Here is a 23578-nt window from a genome sequence, read left to right on the forward strand (position 1 = left end):
TGCTGTTTTTGAGAAGTATAAAATATGTATATTTTCTTCTATACAAGAAATTTGTAAGAAATGTTTGAATAACTGTTTTAATTTATTTTCTATCTATAAAATTCTCTTCCTACAATGGATCCTTTAAACAGAAGCTGATAGTTTAGTGGATGAAAATGTATAAAAGTCCATAGTCAGTCACCTGCCTTTTGTAAGCCACAGTAAAATCAGTTATGATGATGAGAGGGAACTGATTTGGAATTGGAAAAACTGAGTTTCTTGAATACTTTCACATACACAATATCGTTTCTTACAGATGTTGAATTTACTTAGTTTATGATCTTTCCTCTATATCTCTCTGAGCCCACTGGTTTGGATCTGTGAAGTGCCATGATTTATTGAGGTTAGGCTTTGGTGGTGTTTAGGTATTCACTTTAAAATATGCAAATCTCAAAAATTTCACTTAGCACTACACGATGTCTGTAGAGATATAAACTTTCCCTCATAAATTTTTCCAGCGACCTACAATTCTGCTTTTAGGACTTCTCAGAAGGACCAGTCAAGCTCCACAGTCAGGTCATCCCTTACCCACATTGTCTGAAGGTCCTGATCCCATTGTTGCGCTCAGGGAACACCTATAACATCCTTTTCCTCCTGTGGCTACTGCCACATTTGGAATCATGGCTAGGAGAAATCTCCCAGAGATCATACAGCTTGTCTTGTAGCTTAGGTGCTCTCATGACAGGACAGCAAGGACTTGCTAACACACATGAAGAAGGGGTCAACCACTTCCTGCCTCCCCTAAAGAACATTGTGTCATTCCCTTCCCTTCCCTTCCCTTCCCTTCCCTTCCCTTCCCTTCCCTTCCCTTCCCTTCCCTTCCCTTCCCTTCCCTTCCCTTCCCTTCCCTTCCCTTCCCTTCCCTTCCCTTCCCTTCATTAATTTTTTCACGTTTCCTGGGCACAATACCACAATTGGGATTATCAATTATATTGCAAAACCTGGGGTCATCCAAACTTTTTAAATAGAGAAAATAGCAGAGAAGGTAATTGCATATCATCCATAAGACATAGCTACACAGCAGATTTTTTTTAAGTGCTCTATTTTCAATAAAACAATACTTTAAAAATTGGTCTGTAAGCTCCTAAAAGCTCCTAAACCAGCATCCTCTCTTTGTTCCTTTTCCAACCTCTGTCTCAGTTCTTCTTGGATGTCCCAGGATATGAGTCAAGAATGACACTTGCAGGCAAGGGAAATCTGCAGCAACCAGCAAGCCTATTGTTCCATGGTAGGTAAATGCATTACCTGAATACACAGTCATCCTTGGCATAAAACCTGCTTGTTGATCCCAGCCCTTCTTTACTTTAATATTCTTTACTTTTACTGTATTTTATTCTTAGATCTGAAAATTCCTCGATTCCTTTAGTACACTCATGTGCTCAAATTCAAAGCCAGAGTTTGTGAGTAGATCCTTAGCAGATTATAAGGTGCCTTTCACTATTTTACACATGGTAAAATGTTAAATTGATTTATTGTAAGAATATATTGCAACAAGAGTTTGTCTTGAAATCATGGATCATCAACCAGGGGACAAATTAGCCATCTACTGTACTCTGGGCTTCATCTTCTGTGACAACCCTGGAAAATACTTTATAGTGAATTTTAATGCCCTCCTTAGGTCAATTTTGAGCTGCAATTTGTCATGCATCATTAATTTAAAAGTCTAAACAAGACCTGATATTAATTATTGCTTCATAGTAGCTGAACATTGAATATTTATATAGCTGCAGTAATATTCCTGTTCTCAATCTCTACCTAAAAGCATCTGGCTGCTGAGCATTTGGTACTCAGTGCTTATTTTGTTTCATGCACTGCATTTGCACCTACTAGGACAAATACTACAATATAAAGCATGAGATTATAGTATTCATTTTTAAACCTCCTGTGTGGTATCTGGCACACACAGAGATTTTCCCAGCTCTAGAAATCGAGTCACTGTCGTCTCAGACCAGCAACCACAACCAATGTTTTCAAAGCTGTCAGAAGCTGCACTCTTTTTTATACCCTTAGATGAAAGTGACCAGATTTTTGGAAACATAAAAACTCCAATAAAATCCCAGCTGAAATCAATGAAGTGTAATTATTAGTACTTCTAATTAGCAGTAGTCTATATTGACTCTTATGTGTTTGTGTCTGGTCATACTCTTTTACCTCTTTAGCCCAGACACTCCCAATAAACAGCCTGTTATATTAGAAAAGGAGTTCTTCAGTTTGATATTAACGTTTCACAGAGTGACTGTGGCACAAAGGAACACAGGTACAGCTGATACTAATACATTAATTGCAACCAGAGTCTCAGAGAACAGATTTCTAATAGTATTGGAATTACTGTGAATGGATAAAAATTACAAAGTGCAACATGGGTCTAAAAACTTGTCTTTACATACTTAAAGAATTTGAGAGTGTTTTAATTCCAGAGCTAATCATTAGCTTTGCAAAGACTGATAAACAAAAGAAAGGAGGGGAGGGCTATTGTCAAAGGATTTTCCCTTAGAGAATCGCCTTGAGGGCACGGTGGGAGAGGTGAAGATTCCTTCCCGTCAGGCAGCCAAAAGGCAGAGCTTTCTTCCTTCAATCCTCCCTGGCCTTTCCTGCCCCCCTTCCTGAAGGGGCACCGAAATGACGGCTGCAAAGGCAGCCCTGGGCTCCCAGCCCTGACATCGGGGTGGCTCCGGCCGGTGCTGAGGCTGCAGGGGGAGGGAAGGGAAGGGCAGGAGGAGCAGGAAATCCCCCGATGTCAGGGAACAGATAACCTTCCTCGCCCTTCATCCCAAGGGCACTTTGAAGGAGCTGACTCCATCCATCCTGGCCTGGAATGAGCCTGTGATTTAGCCTGCCCCACCTTTTGTGGTTTGTTTCCCTGCAGCAGCAATGCAGCCGGGCCAGTCCGGCTGCGCCCAGCGGGCAGCGCTGCGGCCGCCGAGAAACGCGGGATTCACATCCAGAGCTGGAACAACAACCGCGGTTCGTGCAGGGGGCAGAGCCTGGGACTCTGCTTGAGAGGCCTGGTTATTTATTAATTATATTTAAAGTTTTATAACAGCTTAAAAGGAATGCGAGCCAGAGGCAACACTTGCAGTGAAGCCTCCCTTGTGCAATGCTTGTGTAATTCTCTTGCTTTAGCGCTTGGATTTGTGCAGCTGTATTAGACTCGAGACTGTTCCCTTCTCTGATGCCTCCACTGGCCCTGGTGATTTCTTCATCCTTTGACATGGGAATGTTCTGACAGACAGACTCCCCCCCAAAAGCACTACTGTGTTTTGGAAGTCGAGCAGGAAGACCAATACAAAATCTTTCCCAATCTCTTTCTAAGGAAAATCTGAAAGATTCTTGCCTTTTGCTACCCTCTTGGTGAAATTAGAGAGAATATTTTGCAAACCACTTTCCTTCTCCTTAAAGTCCCACTTGCCATAATGAGATGAGCGTGTTTGATAGACTGCAGGATCAAAATTTCTGATAAAGAGCCTGACAAAATTAGAGTATCAAGGAGTGGTGTCAGTGAACGTGTTCAGGTGAGTCCAGAATTGAGGTATACTGGCTTGTCGAGTTGGGAAACGCTTTGATAAACATATTTATGATTTGCCACTACCTTTTACATAGTGCAAAGCAACCATTTATTCAGTAGCAGGCACTTCTGAAGTACAGATTCCCTGGTGTAAATGGTTTGACTTCAAAACACTGGGAACAGGAGAAATTGATTTTGGGTGAGCCTATTTGGTGCATGGATAACCAAGGGCCGGACCCAAAGACTGCTTGCAAAGGTACCTGGTATTAATGACCGGTGAGCCTGCTCCGGGTCTCCTCCAGCATCCTGAGACCTGCCCCATTCCAGGCAGCCGCTGCCATCTACAGCCACCTGCTGGCCCATCCCTGCATCCTGAATGTTCTGCACAAGCTCCTGCAAGGCATAAGGAGAAGGTAGGGTGTCAGTATTTCATACCACCAATGTCTTTTTAAACAAATATCACCTGTTTAATCTGATCATAGCTTCTCGTTCTGAAGAGATCTGTTGAGAACTTTTACTGCCTTCGTGTTCTCTTTTAATCACTTTATGTGAGCCAAGTTTCTTCCAGACACTTAGCACACCTTAGCTAATGAAAACATTGCAGTTTTGCATGGCAGATGAGTATAATTATACCCATTTTGCAGCAGAGAGTACTGCGAATTAAGCCAGGTGAAGCTCCAAGGTCTCAGAAGCATCATTGGTAGAGGCCCTTGTCTGACCATTCCTGCCTGCACAGTTTGATACTTGCTGGTGTTTCTTGAGATGCTGGCCCCAAGGAAGGAGAGACTGGGAAATAAGATCTGCTGCACCTTGTTAGAAGATATGTGAGGAGTCCTTGGAAATCTTTTCACCCTCTGTCCTTCCCTACTGCTGTGTTTAGCTTTGCAGAGTGCAAGCAGGGCAAGGCAGGCCTGAAAAACACAATGCAAATTCAATGTATTGCAGATGAGGTGTGGGTTGTACTTTAATTTACCAAATTTGCATAGCCAGTATTAGCTATATCCTAATGTACTTAAAAATATGTTAATCAATTAAGAAGTGCTTAGAAAATGATATGCAAACTAAATGAAATAAGGCAGCTGAAGGTATACTTAAGCAAGTGGTTCTAGAGAGGTTTCTTCAGCTCAGTGTCTGTGGAGAAGATGCCACCCCATTTCAGCAAGGCCTTATCAAGATAAGCTACTAAGTGACTGCTTTGATTTTAGCAGTAAACAATATTATCTGTGTTTCTTGATTTCTTTTAAATTAATGTGCAACTTTCTGTACTTGTTGCAGGTTTCATAAACAAACACAGCAAAGGTAGCAAATGTAATTGACCCACTAACCGCAATGTAAAATGATAATCAACAGCTTTTGTTATTTCCATTCTTGTTTTGCTGACTGTGCTATTTCTTCCCTATTCCCTTGTTCAGTGCATTAATCCTTCAGTTACCCTGTTGATTTATTTTTTCCTGGGAAACAAAATCTTCCTGGCCCATTATGCATCTCTTCTGACCTTTGGTGCTGTTCACTTGACTAGAGAGAGAACACTTGTTTCTACAACTCTTGATGCTTACAACTATTACAAAGAACAAAGCAGATGAACAAAGTGACTGTGGTGGCAATAAGGAAATAAATAGCTGTGATCTTAGACCAGTTTCAGTCTGTTCCTGATGGCTCCTCTTTGTAGGCATCCTCCATGTACAATCACTGAAAAGTCTACTTCCTAACTTCCAAGGTTCAAGCCTGCATATCTTGGATGATCCTCATCCTCTCTGATTTATTGCCCTTGACACCAGTATTAAATGTCTGTGCTCTGATACCTTGTAGCACTGGGCATAAAGATTTTTCTATGCTCTTTTTGTTTCAGTCTAGACTTTCCTTCAAGTGTCTTTCCCCAAAGCTTTTCCTCCCACCTCAAGGTGAAGCCTTCTCAAAAGGTATTGCTGCCTCCCCATCCTGAGTCCTCTGTCCTTGGGTGACCTCTCCTGCTGATGTGTATGTAATTATTACCTCTACCCAACTACCTTTAAAATATTATCTACTGTTGATCTTCTACACATCAGTTTCACATCCCACTGCCTCCCTTGTGCTATATCCTCACAGACAGCTTGCTACCAAGCTCTCTGAGATCCAAAAAAGGAACTCATTAAAAAACAAACCCAACAACACAGCTTTCCTTAGGTCTCTGGCCAGCAGCCAGTGTGTGTGTGTCAATTTAAATGTCTTTGATATTTAAATTTAGCTCCCTCTTGCTGCTGATACCATTTGGCAGAAGGTATGCTTACAACATTATTCCCAGAGCTATGCACCAGACATCACTGCGCTCCACTCAAAACTTCCCAAGAATTCACATTTTTGAATAACAAATATGTAGGAATGAGTAAATTATCAATGTTATCCTAATTGGCTAACAGGATGATTTCCTTGTTTTCACTCTCTTCTTTCTGCCGTCTATGTTTGTATGCTGTACCAAATCTTCTAGCCAAGGAATATCTTTAATTGTTCTTGACATACCTTAAGGTTTCTTGGAAAATTAATATGTGTTTTACAAGTTTGGTTTGTTTTGGTTTTTTAAAATAGAATTGCAAGGCAGTAAAAACATAGTTTATTAATGGTATAGTATGACTATAGAGCCGCAATGCTGATATGTGGTATCAGAGGCAAATGTATTATCTGACTGAGAATGCTGTACTTCTAGGTCCCAGATTTGACATAGTTGTGCAAGGTAGTGCAGATCAGACTAGAGATTTTCACACATTGAATGTCTTGGTTTAACAAGAGAAGGAAATAAGTTGCCCAGCAGAAAGACTGAGAAGGATCCTTCAACTATATTAGCTCATGGCTTTTCTCAGAAAACTTCAAATCTTCAGAGTTGTGCAAGAATTGCCTTCATATATTTCTGAAGAATTACCTTCATATATTTCTGAATATAAGAAGAATTCATATATTTATGAATTCTTCTTCACTGAGGTTCCTAGTTTCTCTTTTGAGAGGGACTGCTGAGCACTCTGTGTTTATTAGTATTCAAATCTGTAAATTTTAAAGCATTACAGAATGAAGTTACAAAACTAGGATTCAAGTGATTCTATGTAATTTTAGGCGGTTTTGAGCAAAATATAGGTGCTATTAGCTGTTATAAATCAGTAAATACATTTTTTCAAAAGAGAAAATTAGTGAGAGTTACTTAGATGTTGCCATAACCTGACAATACTAACATCTATATCTTTACAGGACCCAGATACTTTGAATTTAGACAGAAATCTCAGATTCAGGGGACAATTTTTTTATCCCTCCTATTTCATCTGCAGGATTTGATACAATTTATATGCTGATATGTAATTCTATACAGTCATGGCTGGAGGTGTCTGCTTTTCATCCATAACAGCTCAGAAGTGAAGCATTCATCCAGACCTAAAACACCTCCAGGTTTTATCTCAGGACATTGGAATTGGCTAGGTGAGTGCTGTAGTCACCCAGCTGCTCAGGGGAGAAGTTCTGAAGTGGGCATTTCATTAAATTATTAAATACCAGGAAGAGCTGGGTAAAGCACCCACTTCTTGAATGCTCTAACAACCATATTGTACTATACTTATTGGCTTTCTTTGTCATATTCAGGTGTGTCATACAAAGCAGAATATCCTGTAGTAGATGGATAAAGTGAAAGCAAAGAGGAGGGAGCTCTGGACTAACACCTTCTCCAGAGTAATGGCACTTGAACTTTGGTCTCCCACATCCTGGGTGCCTTGCCTGGGCAGCCAGATTATTGCCTTGAGCATTTAGATAAATGGTCAAGTCCTGGCAATCCTTTGAAAGGGCTGTTGACCTTCATCCTACTTTTCTTCCTAAGAGGACAGTTACAACTCAGTAACTGCAGAATCAGAATCCCAAATGCAAATGGTTAGAAAGCAGGAAGTAGAGTAAAGCTCCCGTGGATAAAATCTTGTAAATAGATAATCATCTTTCATGGATACCTGCAGAAATCTCCCCTCATGTCTTTTTCCTTAGCCCTTTTTTGTTCATGCAACCCTAATCATTAAGCTGCAGAGAAGACCTGCTCCTTTTAGCTCCTTAGAACTATCCAGCAAGGACTTTAAGGGGGGTACTTAAACATGCAAGTTATACTGATTTTAGTAGTCAATTTGGCAGATTTAAAAATTCATTTTTTCTTCCAGCATCAGCCTGAGTGTAGTATTTATCTGTGAAGCTACCTATGGCTTGTTCTGTATTGCATTTTTTCTTACATAGTTGTATTTTCTTACATATTGTATTTTTTCTTACATAGTTTTTGTTCACAATATAATAAAAAACCTATTTAATTGAGTGGGAACTGTGTTGTTGCCTCTGTCACTCAGCTGGAGAATTTTTCTCATAGTGCTTTAAAAGCTCTGCAAAAATACAAGCAGGAAAGTTTCAGTGTGAGAAAACTGTTTGACATTAATTATTAATACATATTAATATTCATAAGGAACTTAATTAGCTGGGAAAGTCATAGTGATCTTATTTGCTGATTAGCAGAGAAAACACTGACATATTTTTCCTAAATTAACCTTGTTGACTAAAATTTGTGTCAATGAGCAAGTGCAAGGTTAAGAGCAAGAGGATAATCATCCTGGTGAGATAATAAGTGCTGAAGGAAAACTGATGCAACAGTGATTTTTCAGCATTTAAGAAATCTAAAGTGATAGATAATTCAGTTTGGAAGGACCTCTCAAGATAGGTTGGTCCAATTCCCCCAACAAACCTGGGCCAAATTCAAAGTTACCTTCCCCAGTGCCTGGAGGCGACACTGCAGTGTCTACAAAACACCAAATGGGACACTGCAGTGTCTACAAAACACTCAAATGCTTGAGCAAAGGAGGTAGATGTGATTACGTATAAAAGACAAAGTTAAGTGTGGTTCTTTCCAGTTTCATCCAGGGAAAAATGGTTTTTGCAGTCATCCAGCTGTCCTGTTTGGCCAGGCAGTGTTAAAAGTAAGCAAGATAAAATGCTGAAACCCTATTTAAAATGAGTGGTTTCATTCTGATCATAAGGAAAGGTCCCCCAAGTGTTGCTAAAATAAACCTCAGACTTTCTGAAAAAAAAAAAAATAAAGACAGTGATTCAGGACAGCCATGAATGTACTAAGTAGCAGGTAGGCCTTATCAGGCAATTTTTTTATGATGTATCTTCTCTCCTTACTGATGGGCCACTGCAGAAGTGGCTCACAGGAGACACCTGCCTCAGGCTGCTGGGGTAAGGCACAGACAGGCAGAAGAGCAGCCAGGCTACGGGGATGTGGTGCTGAGAGCTGGCTGGGCTGAGCAGCAGCAGCACAGGCACAAACAGCCTCTGGAGGGAAGGGCAGCACCTCCTGCTTGCCTCCTGCCTACTTACACTGCTCTCCATCACATTGATTGAAGCCAGCAGTATTGCTTTATTCCCACTCCTAGGAAGGGTCATTACCCAGGGATTTCATCAAGGAAACATTCAACCTTGTTACAGCTCTGCCCAATGCTGTTTATGTGACTCATGTTGAGGGTGAGAATCAAATGCAAGTGAAGTTCTTGTGGGAGCTGACCTTGTTCAGCAGGGCTCTGCCATCTTGAGATAATTTTCAGGTTGCCTCTTCACAGCAAGAAAAGGCTGTGATGGAAGAAGAGGTACTCAATACTTCCAGGGACTTTTAAAATTGGATTTTGGCTTCTGCTATTTCCACATTGTGAATGTTGCTATTTTTGCAGCTGAGATTGGGATAGTTTGACAGCTAGGGAAAAAAACAATGAAGATTCTTATGGAACTACTTGTACTTTTCCCTATAACCTGTACAGAAAGCCTCAAAATTTAAAAAATCAGGAATCTTACTTAATCATGTGAAACTTTGTGGATGCCTGATTTCTTTTTACATTTTCTTCTTATTTTTCTCCCTAATGTTTGCTTTCTGTTTTGATCCACAGCCTTACTGACTGTGCATGTTTCATTATTTGGGTCTGATGCATTGGGGATGAAACTTTTAGGATCTGATAGCTATTCTATTGTCTCATGAAGTCTTGTAACACTTGCTTTAATTTTTTTTTTTCTGCTAGTCAGAAAAGCAAGTAAAAGTCATATTAAAAGGTTGTCTTTCCAGTGGTAGCTTTTGGATTTATGTAGGAGCCAGAGACTGAGTTTTTTTACCTTTCTGTTATGTTTAGCAAAGTGTACAACGATTATTTTGGTAATTTGACGTCTCCAAATTAAATTTTATCAAAAGACAGTGGGTACAAAAGAAAATTTCTGAATAATATTAATCTGTGATTATAAAATTCCTAGGATAAGCTCAGATCATGTTTTTGCTATGCTGTTTTGAATTTAAAGCAGCAGAAATTCCCAACTATCTCCCTGAGAAGATGAGCACAATAGACTCTCAGTTCAGACCTGTTTTCAAATGCACAGGAATGTGCATACCCAGAACTAAGGAAGATAAATTCAGAAAGGTTTAAATGATTGAAAAAAAGGCAGGCTGTGGTGTACCCTGAAAGCTGTGACTATGACAGCAGAAAGGGAGAGGAAAGACTTATGGATGTGACCTTAAAGAGAAGCTGAAATTTGGGCTTCCAGGGACCAGGCCCTGGAGTCAGGCAAACCCTCTTTTACAGGCATGGAAACATCCCAGCACAGCTTCTGCTTCTGCCTGCATAGAAATGGGATCTATGCACATTGTTTGCAAATAAACAAGATTATACTAAGAGCATATCAAACTTGTATCAACAATTTTTATTCCAGTAGAAAAAAAAATCCTTGCAAGGCCTTGCAGTTTGATGATCTACTTGAGTGGGAAGGGTAACACTAGTCAATAGTATTTCAAATACAAAACTCTTCAATGAACCTTGAAAGGCTTTGAAGAGTTTACTTTTCATTAGCATTTTTTTCTGGGGTAGGTTACAAAGTAAACGAAACCATCACATTGCATTTCTAGTTTTTCTCCAGTACTGGAGAGCAGTATGTGTGTTCCTCCTGTCTAAAACAAGACTAAAAGGAGAATTGCTCAAACTGATATTCAGAGCAGGCAAATCTGGACACAGAAGACGAGTAAGGAAACTGAAAAGGTTTGGAAAATAAATAAATGCAAATCAGCAGAAAGTCTGAAATAGACCAGAAGTCTCAAACATGTTTGGTACTGCTACAGCAAAGGCAGGACTTCACATAATGGAAATTTCTACAGAGCTAGTTGGAAATGCAAAAGAAAATGCTAGAAAAAAAAATTCAGAATTCTTGACAAATAGGAATACTTGACATTTGTAAGATAATGAGAGATTTTTTTTGAGGAAAATATATCTTTTAGACGGAAAATTTCAAAAAGTGAGAACAAAGTAAAACAATTTACTTCAGAAAAAAAAGGAGTGATACCATGTTTTCATAGATGACAATAAATCAGATTAAAACAGAATTTTCCTGAAGCTGCAGATTCACCTTCAGGTCCTTGACACATATGCAGTGACAGATTAAATCTGGTTGGCTGAAGTTGTTCTGACTCTGCCTATCCACCAAACCCTTAAGGCACAGCTAATGCCAGAGTGCTTTCAATCAAAAATCCAAAAATGGATGGATCCTAAATACAACTTGCCTTATCACAGTACTTATTTCATGGAAGGGTGAGGCACCTAGATGGGGTGGGCTGAATCTGCCATCAATTTTAATCTGCCATCACATTGTGTTTAAGCATTAAGTACAGTTCTGCTGCTGCTAGAGAAGAGGAAACTTTAGCCAAGATATGTCATTGGACAAGACAAACTTGAGCAAAATGTTCAGTCTGATCTGTGAGAAAAAAAAAACATACTGAAAGCCAGAGAAACTGAAGTTTTGTGGGTGAGAACAGTTCTATTAAAGGTATTAGCTGATCTTTAAATATTTAGCTCATCAACTGTATTTGGGAACAGCATGTAGAGGAGACAAAAAATACCCTTGTTCATGCAGCCAATTCTTTTTCTTTATAGAACAGTAGCATGAATATGGCCCAGACCACTTTGACCTTAGCTAATGACTTCTTTCAAAGCAGAACTGCCCACGAATTCAAATGCTCCCTGCACGGTCTACTTGTCATAACAATCCTTTTGAATGTGAAATCAGGACTTCTCTGGGATCTTCTCTTTGGATCTGGCTCCAAATAACAAGAATGCCTTCTGGCATCCCACACAGAGAAAGTTAATGGACAGACCTCACTTGACACAATTCTAATGAACATGTTTTGTCTTTGTTGCTCTCAGTAAAGTCCAGGCACTCTTTTCTCAGACCAGATCTCCCAGGAATATTTGAATTGCTACAGCCCATTAGGTAATTACAGACCAGGATTCCTGAAATGCCAGAACAAGGTCTGTGTTCAGGCTTATCTAGGTCTGGCAAGACCAAGGAACAGCCAAGGCTATGGGGAAAGCTCAGTCAGCAGTACAGCAGGCTGAAAAGGAGGGCTTCTTGGGCAGCAGGGAGCATTCTGTGTCCATTTCCCTGAGAAGCAGGGTATTTGTCCAGTCCTGCTACCTGGTTCTTCTGTCAGAGCACCCTGGGCTCATCTCTCAGTCCCTCCTGATGCCTGTGTCTGGCTGACTGGTAAATAGTCAAGAATGTGGCTCATGTCACTGATAATCACTGAAGAAACTGTTATCCAACAACACATCACTTGCTTTCACTCTGGGAGGGTGAACCATCCCACCCTCCAGCCAACAGAAGTGGCATGCATAACAAAACATTAAAAACAAAAAATAGAATATATCATCTGGTCCAGCTGAGTCTGAAGACCTTCTTGACTTTGGCTCCTTGAGAAGTGGGCCCATGAAGTTCCACAAGGCCAACAGCAAGGTCCCTCACCTGGGCTGGGGCAATCCCCAGCATCAACACAGGCTGGCAGTGAAAGGGTTGAGAGCAGCCCCATGGAGAAGCACTTGGGACACTGGTAGACAAAAAATTCTGACTGAATCAGCACCATGCACTTGCAGCTCAGAAAACCAACAGTATCCTGGTCTGTATGAAAGGAAGTGTGTCCTGCAGGTTGTGATAGAGGAGGGCTTTTTCTACCTCCACTCTGGTGAAGTCCCACCTTCAGCTGCATCCAGCTCTGGATGTACAAGAAAGAACAAGAAAGACATGAAACTGTTGGAACAGGTCAGGTGGAGGGCAGCAAGGGTGGTCAGGGAGCTGGAGCACCTCTGCTGTGAAGAAAGGCTGAGAAAATTGACTCTGAGGAAATCTCATTGCAGCACTTCCATACTTAAAGGGGGCTCATATGAAAAAGGGAGATAGGCTTTTTATTAGGAGTGTAGTGACAGGACAAAAGGCAAGGGTTTTAAACTAAAAAGGGTAAATTTAGATTAGACATAAGGAAGAAGTTATTTTACAGTGATGGTGAGATGCTGGAACAACAAGTTATCCAGAGAAGCTGTGGGTGCTCCATCACTGGAAGTGCTTAAAGTCAGGTTGGATGGGGCTTTGATCAACCTGACTCAGTGCAAGATGAGATGTTGGATTAGATGATCTTTCAAAGTCCCTTACAACCCAAACCATTTTATGATTTTATCATTCTTCACACCTGTCAGACTGTCGAAATAGAGAACAGATGGAAAGGTTGCTGTAGATCATAAGACAGAAGAGACCTCCTTTTCCAGGTTCCTCTTTGTACCTCTGTGTTTTAAGGTCACTGAAAGAATCACCTTCAAAGGAGTACTATTGGCAAAACCAGATTTAATATAAAAGCAAAAGCATATGAAAGTTTGTTGGCAAGTTTTCACTCTATTACCTATCGTGTAAAGCACACAGAGAAACAGCAAACAAAAATCCAAAATAAATCAATCAATCCAAACCAAAATAAACCCAAAACTAACTATGTACAGGCTGAGGGAGGGGTGGGGGTGGTGACAAAAGGATAGGGAAGGGTAAGGATAAAAAGGAATATGGAAGACCTTCCTGTCCCCTCACTAAACAGAGCCTGGACTTACCAACAGGTAATGCCTAAGGGCCCAACAGCACTTAATCTTATGAGCACTTAACCTTAACAGCACTCAACAGCACTTAATCAATGACAAGTTAAACAACTTGACAAAGGATTAATATAAAATTTATAAAAAATTCATTATAAAATTTACAATACCACAGCAGTAACTTAGAGGCCTTGCTTACTTACAAATCTGAGGTACTTAAGAATCTAGGAGAGCAATATTCCTACTACATTTGCTATAGCATATTCACACTTGCATGCACACAGACATAAAGGAGTCTGTACAATGTATATCTGTGGAAAATTTCCCTTGAATTCAGAGAATTACTCATGCATCCTCTCAATGGGTGAAGCGTTGAGCCTTAAGGTGTGGGTATATCAGCCACACCATTCAGCTGTCCTCCGAGTTTAGCAAACTTCAGGTTTAGCAAACTTCAGAGTTTGCTGCCTCTTAGAGGCCCCACCCAGAGGGATTTTGCTGTTTCCAGCTGCTGCAGTCCAGGACAGCTCCAAAGGTCTCACTTTGGACTGCTCTATGTAGGGTTGTAAGAGAGTTGGCTTTAGTCAGAGTGATTTTCCATCCTGGCTGCAATTTACATCAGTATCTTTCTTTGAAAGTTTGATAATGAAAATATTATTTCTCTTGGGTTGTTATTCGGGCAAGAAAAATAAATTTCCAATGCTGTTTGTTAAAAAAGCAGGAGCTCATTAGACAGCACTAGTTCCTGGGAGCCCTCAGTGTTTCTGACAAACTCAAGAGGAGCTGAGCCCAGGTGCTGCTCATCAAGGTCAAGGCCTAAGGAATGTTTCTCAGGTCACAGTCAGACTGTGAGTGAAAGTGGGATGCATTACCACACTGATGCATTTGCTTCAGACTTGCCCCCTTTTTTTTTTTTTTTCATCTTCTTGCAGTCACTGTAATTTTGGGAATTCTCTTCACAAGCTCAGTTCAGGTATTTGCTCATGGAGGAAGCAGTACCTCCCCTTTCCCAATCATTACACTTGTATCATCTTCGTTTCATTATGTCAGCTATCAAGAAGTAACAAACTAATTTTTCCCTCTGCAAGGCAAAGCTGCATACCGCTTTAAGGTTTTCAGCTAGCATTTTCAAATAGCCTGTTGTTACACTCACTGCTTTTACCATCAAATCTGACATCTACAGCTGACTCTGCTACAGTCAAGTACTTTGGTTTTGTATTTGGGATTTTTCCTAATACTTTATTTAATTAGCTTCCCTTGGCATTTTTTAGATGCTCACATGGTATCTGAGGAATGTAAGGGTGACTACTTCATTCATTAGCTCTACTTTCCTAGCACTATTTTCCAGCTGATAAACAGATGGTTTTGAAACCACAAGAGAATACAAATTCATAGAACTGAGTTCCAGGAGGAGACACAGTAATTTAAACTGTCACATGTAACACAAACCATCTTATGTCAACCAGTTACCTCTGTATTTAACCCAATTACTTGTGTTGAACAAAAGCATTGCTTGTGGTTGACTAAAATATGTACATGACACCTGATTTACAGCCAAAAAAAATCATGTCTCTATCATCTCACCAGAGATGGGTTCTGGGCATTAATCACACTCAGTACTAAATATTTGGGCCTTATTCTTCATTTGAATGACTCTGGATCTGTTGGCAGCCACTGCTGTTTGTAAGAAACCCATTGGCATGCAGAACTTTTTTCCTAGAGGTGTTTATTTGCTACATCCAGTCACTTCTCATTTATTCGACAAATTCAACACAATCAATATTTTAAATATTGTAGTGAAATGCATTTTCTCAGTCTAAGAAAACAGGTATAGACCTCTTTTTTTCAATTATTAAGGTTGATTTTTGTCCTTGAGGTCACAAATTCCCACAGACCATTCTGGCAGCAGCAATACCATATACCACAGTGAAATAGTTTTACTTTTCCTACTTGCAGTGGTCATTTATACATCCAAAAATCACTGCTTTAATATCTCTTGCTACAGCACTTCTATGGATATGCACGTTTGGTGAATTTCACAGGTACCAGTCCCTCATTTTGTATTGATTAAAGTTCCAAGAGAGCTTTGAAGATCTGTGAAGCTAAAAATATGTAAAGCGTGAGTTGAGCCTCAAGTACCTGTGTTTTTTTTTTTTAAATGCTGCATCAACCAGTTAAAATAAAACTGAAAAAGCTGAAGACATGGATTAAGAAGTCCAAATAAGCCGAAATTAGTGATAAAGTTTAAAATAAGTTAAATTTCTCTACCGAAATCCTCCCATCCATCCTTGGTCCATTTCTATTGCTAACTAGCAGACAGGGCAGAAGCACGGCTGAGAAACTGATTCGGTGACAAAATACAGGAGTTGTGATGTGTAATTTAGCAAAAGTCCACAAGAGGGGGTACCAGCCACAAGCAAAGCCTGCTCTGAAAATGGGATCTGCCTGGGCAGGTCTGCAGAGGGTTTTGCAGTAAGGTTTCACTTACATGAAAGCGCTTCTGGAGATCCTTTGGAGATGGGCATCCAGCTCCAGTGTGTTTTTTATTTAGACAGCCCGACCTCAGTTGTTTTTAGGATTCTAAAATAACTGAAATAGTTTCCATACAAAATAGTTGATAATAACATGTATTGAAGTAAACAGTTGAAAATATCCTATCAGTTACTTCAATTTTTGAGATAATAGGAAACAAATTCTGGTTCTAGAAAGAAATACAGCAGCACCTAACATTAGAATTTGTTTCCATGCCTTTATAGGAAAGGTAAAAACCCCAGAGATCCCTTTTTTACAGGGGGGTTACTGTGTTAAAACTGCAGATCTCCCTTAGGCCAGTATTGGTCATGTATGACTGCACCATACAGAGCAGTGCTGAAATCCCCATTTAACCTTTTCTCTTACATTTTGGCCCTAGATATTTTGTGTGGATTTTTTTCCAGTCTTGAGAGCTTGAAACACAAAAGTCTAAAGCACAAGTCTTAAAAAAATTTAGATGTTTTAGATGTTGATTTACAATGCAGCTCCATTCTCTTTTTTTCAGTGCTGAATGCTATGTAGAGAAGTACTCCTGTAATCAGGACACTGCAATAGCTGTTTGCCTGAAGAATCAAAAGCTCAGCCTGAGGATCCTGACATTTCTGAGCAATACAGCATGAACTTCTCCAGCCTTGATGAAAGCTGAAGGCAACTAGAGTTCTTGAAAATCAGTTTTAGCTAAGAAAACTTCGGTAACTTTAGATAAATGTAATTTCAGGTAAACCCAGTGTATATGTTTCTTGACATTTACATTTCCCCTGGAATGCATTTGTACTCATTATGCACTCCTTTCTCCTTTTGAAAGGTAGATGATTGCTGGTTACTGCTGCTGTCATCCTGGAGATTGGAGCACCTGGCAGCTGTTGTAACTTAGATCTGTTACAAGAGGGTGCAATGGAAATGCAGTAATTGTAGCTGAAACTCCAGGTCTGGAGGAAGAGGACATGGGCTCTTTTCCCACTAGACGTGGATATTAGCTCATTACACACAAGTACAGAGTCCTGTAGGAGGCTGTAAATACTGTTAAATCAATCCCTACAAGGGTTTCACGTAGGAATATTCATCTGCATTTTGACAGAGGGCTCTGGAGCATCTAAAGAGTGACCACACTCTACCATGGGTACAGCTCTTGGGAGACCATCCTTATCCCACCCATCCTTGCTGTGTACCTGCCAAACTCCATGTTTTTCCCTCACTCTTAGTGACTAAGGGAAGGGAGATTACCCAACCTAAGTGTGAGTCCTCTTGGCCTTCCACCAGGATGCTTGTGGCTGGTTGTAGGAGGCAGCAGCTCTACAAAGCCTGACTTCTTTAAAGGCTGTACAGAGGATGTCCATTGTCTGTCCTGGACATCACTTGTGAGGGACCCAGCTGCTCCCCAGAGGAAGAAAGGAAGCCAGGAATGACCATCAGTAAGCATCATTCTGCTCATCAGCATTCTTGAAAAGCACCCCAATCTTATACAAAAAAGAACAAAATTGGGAGCCAGGGACCTGCCCTAAGCTAGGGAAAGCAGAAGCCATGGGACATGGACTTGGCACTGACAAAAACATGTGGAAGATGCTTGAGTTGGGGCAGAACTAGAGAAGGATATTCAGCAGTCACCATCTAGAGAGGAAGGGTGGAGACAGGCAGCTGACTATAATTGCAGGAGTGATTCTGGCTTCATCTGAGGCACAGGTTATATTTCTCTGGTGGAGGAACAGTATGTAAAAAGGCAGAGCAGCCTTTCATCCAGGGGTTCCACTGCCTCTCATTCAAATTTGACATAGGTGAGTGAATTTCAGTCACTTTTATTGAGAAAATTATTTAGGTGGGAAAAAATACATGAAAGCCTCACCAGATAAGACAAATAAGTAGCAAAAGTGAAAAAGTTGAAATTCTAACACTTAGGAGCATAAAGGTTAGAGGAGAATTCTGATATGAAAGACAAAAAAACCAGGAGATCAGAAGAGAGCAGCTCAGCAGTACTGAGGGCATCCCTGCTCCACAGAGCAATGGAAGTCAGCCTCTCCCCATCTCACTCAGGTACTCCTCTGATAAGTAAAGAGCCTTAGGACATCTTACCATGGCCAGTGAGCCCAGTAGATTATTAGTTCTAGCTCTGTATTTCTTACGTATTTTCATAAAAAAATCTTTGAGTTTGGCAGTTGGCTCTTTGATAGTGTTTATCCTGCCTTAAGAGTTCTTGCTTAGAAAATAAAAGTTACCTGAACAAAGTGGCTTCTTTGTTTCACCACCTCATCTGAGCAGGGTGAATGTAGAGATCAGTATCTTCAAGGAGATGAAAGAAGGGATGTTAAATTCCACTAAATTAGTTTTGGAGTTTAGAGGTCAATCCAAACGTGCATTTTGTTTAGGAGTACTTTTCCCAGTGTTTGAAGATTAAGAAGCAATTGCACCCACTAATGAGAAATTGAAGTAGATGCAGAAGAGACTGAAGAGAAACAGGGAAGATGGATGACAGAGAAAATATACAGAACTGAGTGGAAGAACTTATCTATGTCTTGAAATGATATATTTTCAGAAGGCTTTATCACATGTTCCTACAGTCTAAAGAGACAATCTTTAGCTTACAAAGCAAGCAAGCAAAGAACCAAAAACCCTTCTAAATTGAATTTGCTAGCTGTGGATCCTCTCCTTGTTTTGTAGATCAGACGTCTTGCTGTAGCGTGCTTCTCTACAGTCTGTAATTACAGGCTGTCCTCATTCTTACTGACATTTCCAACCTATAATATTCAGTCATAAATTCCACCTATCTTAGATGCCAAACTATTTGGGCTTTTATTACAAGCAGTACTTTTTGTTATGAAGTCATGTGGAATTTAGTATGTGGCAATTAATCTTCTTGAGATTCATAGAATATAATCATTGATATAGGAAAATACCTATAAATTCATCAAATCCAACCATTAACACAGCACTGCCATGTCCACCACTAAGCCATGTCTCTAGGCACCACATCTACTCTTCTTTTACATACTTCCACATTGGGTATCTCTACCACTTCCCTGGGCAGCCTGTTCCAGCCTGACAACCCTTTCCATGAAAAATTTTTTCCTAGCAATCAATCCAAACCTCTCCTAGTACAACCTGAGACCATTTCCTTTCATCCTGTAACTTGTTACTTGGGAGAAGAGACCAACCCCTATCTAGTTAAAACCTCCTTCCAGGGAGTTGCAGAGAGCTGCAGAGAGCCATAAGGTCTCCCTTGAGCCTCCTTTTTTTCAGGCTAAACTCCCCCAGCTCCCTCATCAGACTTGTACACCAGTAAATTTGCTCAGCAGCAGGATAGAGTTACTCAAAGCAGAGTTGATGTGGATTAATTCCTGTAGGTTTGTTTGGGTTTTTGGGGTATTTTTTAGTAATTTCCAAGCTCTCTCTCCTGTTCCCTTCTTTTCTGGCTTGTTCTTCCTTCCTATCTGCCCTCCAGAGCTCACCTGTTCTGAATTTCTAGAGCTTGCGTGGATTACTGTAATGTGTAATTTGCAATTCCACCTCATAGCAATTCACAAATACACCCAGCTCTTCTGTTCATAGAGCTGGTGCACCTTTTGGTTCAGCATTGCTGCATATTGAACTTGAAGATGTGATTGTCTTCTGTGTGAAGCTGAGCTTCAGCTATGTAGAAACAAACTACTCACCAAGCAAAATGGAGTGAAGCAAACTCTGGGGTCCACAAGGAGAATGTATTTGGATTGCATGTGGCAATAAAGCAGTACAGAGGCTGCATTTCTATTCAGTGCTGTGCAACTGCTCAAAAGGAAAATATTTTTTAAAAATGCCACTGCAATGCTGAAATGATTCTCCACCCCAACTCTGCCTCCTGGTTCTTCAACCCTTTTTTCTTTTCTCATGATCTGTAGCATATCTGCTATCTATTAACACTAATCCTACATCACCATCTTCTCACTATAAGCCTGAAGATTGCAGTGCCTTGTGAAAAAATTTTGCTGTCTTCAGCAAGGAACAACTAGGAAATGTCTGTGAAACATATAATCAAAGTCAGAGAAAAACACAAAACAGTCACAAGCTGGTGTGAGGATTGTAATTTTAAAAATAATGAGTTAGCCTCTCCTTTCCATCCTTCCATCCTAGTTATCTGACTTGTGATTACGGATATCATTGGCTGAACACCCACTTACTCTATAGAGTAAGAAAAAGAGTAAACATAATGATAGTATAGTTAAAAAATCACCATGTGAAATCTGAGATAAAATTATATAAAAATGGACAGCATAATCCCAGCCTTACACAGAAAACAGAAAAAAGAAGGGGACTTGTTGGGACCCAGGACATTCCTCTGACTGCCCTGGATGACTCGAGACCCTGGCAGGGGGCTCAGAGACCTTGGCACAAAGACACCTGTGCCTTCAACTTTAACCCCTGGAAACAATTACCACTTTGTGCAAAGAGTTATAAGCCACAAGAGTTTGAGTAGAATGATAGTTAATTTGTCACAGGGTGAAAAAGTAGAATTTTGGGGATTTAGAATGGGGGGTTCAAGAGGCAAGATGGAGGAATCTGGGCATGTCCTGTCCTTCTTCTTCTTGTCCTCCATCTTCTGCTGTGATGGTGGCACTTTTGGATTGGTTTAGAATAGAGATAAACTGTCTAACATAGGTGATAGGTATTAGGAAATTATTGTAAATAAAGTACACGTAGTTCTTAGTATAAAAAGCTAACACCAAGGGCAGTCAGTGTGCCATGAACCAACCTGCCAGACAGATCTCAGCAAGTCAGAGACAGAATGTTATAGATAAAATAAACAACCTTGAAAAGCAGAACCAACGAATCTCGACTTCTTCTTCAGTCCCAGGGCTGGGAAAAAGGGACTTTCTAATACCTCAGGGATCATTTCAAGCACAGAAAACCCGAGAGGGACAAATGCCTATGGGTGTAGCTGTGGGGCTGCCACAGGATATGTAGCCACTGGCTACACCACAGCCTGTGTCCCTCAAACCCAAACAACTTTAAATTACTGCCAGGATTCCCCAGGAATTACAACTTTGCCCCAAGATAGGTACCCTTTTAAATATTCTGTACTATCCAACTGCAAAGAACATAACAGCTAGTGGCTTTAATTCCCTAATTATGCATTAATAAGACACAAATTATTTCACAATGTTCCTGCTGGAATAGAGAGAAAATATTGCTAAACATCCCTTGGTACACTTTAAAAATACAATAAATATATCATCAGGGTCAACTTTTATGATGCGTTACATAATATTTTTAACTCCTTAATACAATTCCAGTTCATGCTTTACACATATATTCGATAATGTTTTTGCTGCTGTTCAGACACTAAGCTGTTTTTGTGACATTAATTAAAATAATTCTGAAAACATTTGCAGAGTTCATTGTGATCAGTATTGAAAATATCCAGCTGCACTGCCCTACTTCTTTTAAAAAATTAGTTTAACTACCCAACTTCTCAATAAAATGCCCACATAAAGGACAGTGGGTTTTTTATTCCTTCACACACCCAGTGATATAAACACAATTATTATAGCTTTTTATGTAAGTGGCCTCTTGCTTCAGAGCTTGAAGCATCTCTGATTCTGAGCAACTTTATATAATCATTCTTCTAGTTCTTCAGGATCCCTACCACGCCTTGTCCAAACATTTACCAGGCTCTGCTGCTTCTCATGATGATGAGTGAAACACAAGAATAGATGTTCTTCTTTTTCATTTCAGTTTATACACCAGACTTGCTCCATCTACCTACCTGTGCAGGTAGACCATTACTAATTAATGAATGACAAGGATGCATAGTGTGACCAGGCTCTTTGTCACCTGTAGCACATCCATGGACAGCAAGGGTCAGTGTCACACTGCACACGCTGTCACTGACACTGCAGACATTGGTCCTCATTCTTCTGCTCCTGGGGCAGTTGTGACCAGGAACCACCAGGGACATGTGTTTTAAGGCTCTGCAGCTTAAGATGGCTCAGAACAATGCCTGCTCCTGCACAAGAGGCAGGTTTCATCAAATGATTTATTTTTTATACCTTGGAGTTCAGTCATTTCAGGTTATTCCAACATCACACCGCTGCCCTGCCAATTGCTGATTGTCCAAGTCTGAAAAGAGCATTTTGCTGAGGGAAGGTGCATCTTGAGAAGGGTTAAAAGAAAAGACTGCTCAACTCCAACCTCTTCTTGGGAACCTTTATTTCCTGGTTGTAAAGTTGTTAAAATTTTAGAAATTCCTGCTTCAGCCTTTTCATATTTACCACTGTGAGATTTAAATCATTAAAAGATGTTTCACAGTAGTCATTTTAACAGGGTAATGCAAATGAAGCAAGAAGTTCCTCATTCTAGAAAAGAAAAAGTTCAGGAATGCACATAAATTGTAAAGTTGGATAATAAGGTCATGGCATTTAACAACAATAAAATCAGTAGCTCTATCTAGGTATCCACCTTAGTTACAACAACATAAACAAAAAAAGGTAGCTCTTACATTCCAAGAAATGCAAATATGCCAAGCTCTTCAACACAGCAAGGAGATTGAGAGTAAATGAAGGAGCAGGGAGCCACCCACTTCCAAAGTCCTGGCTGGAAATACAGAAATGTTCTGATAGCATCTGAGCCTTGAACAGATGCATCTGTCAGAATTCTGCAATTGCTTCAATTCCCAGCACTAACCACTCCAAACCAAGAAGTACCAAGAAAAATTACTCACAAATTACATAATCTTGAAGGAAATTTTGCATGAGTATTTCATATAAAGAAGGCAATTTCTTGGGGTGGAAGGAGAATAAACATGAAGTCTTGCTGATCACCTAATAAGATTTAATTATAGCCTGCAGCCAGAGAAACACCCACACTTACTCATTCCCATCCCTCCCATGGACTGCTGCCCTCTGCTCTGGCTCAGGCACAGTGGCTACAGGGTGACTTGAACATGACAAAAAGTTCATGTTCTGCAGTGGGTTACACATACCTGTTGTGAGCAAAATAACCTTACAGCTGCATTAAGCAGGATCCTCATGGGGTGAAAGGTTTTGTGTAGTTGGCACTAAAAGGAAGGAAGAAATTCTACTCTAGTTTTAAAATCAACATTCTAGAATCTTCATTCATAGAATTCTGCTTCCATCTGTCTCCTTGCCTACCATCCTTCTTTCTAATAGCCACTTCAGCTTGTTCTGCTCCTTGGCACAGTTCTGAATATGCACTTGCATTAGTCTGGTATTAATTTTCAGCAATTGTTGGTTCATGTATAATAATTTACATTTCTTAGTCTTCTGAAGGTTTGTGTTGGTTTCAGTAAGTTGAAGGCTACGGCTCTTCTTGTGTTTGGTCTCTAGCAAGAAATACCCAGAAGGGTTAAACACAATTTAACTCAATATGTGGAGATGGGACCATAAAGAAGAGACATTTTTAGCAGGCACAAGGAATATTTATAAACGGAACATAGGAAATCAAGTTCAGTCTCCAGTGGTTTAGAACTTGTTGACAGCTGTAATAACCCTTGTTCAAACTGGGGAAAAGCAGTTCCTGCTGTGAACATGTTTTTAGAGATAGATGTGTATGATTTTGGATGCTACTGCTGCACCAGAATTCATTTCATTGTTGAGGGAATAACCATCAT

This window comes from Zonotrichia albicollis, chromosome 1 (genome assembly GCF_047830755.1).
Source record: "Zonotrichia albicollis isolate bZonAlb1 chromosome 1, bZonAlb1.hap1, whole genome shotgun sequence".
Lineage (NCBI taxonomy): Eukaryota > Metazoa > Chordata > Aves > Passeriformes > Passerellidae > Zonotrichia > Zonotrichia albicollis.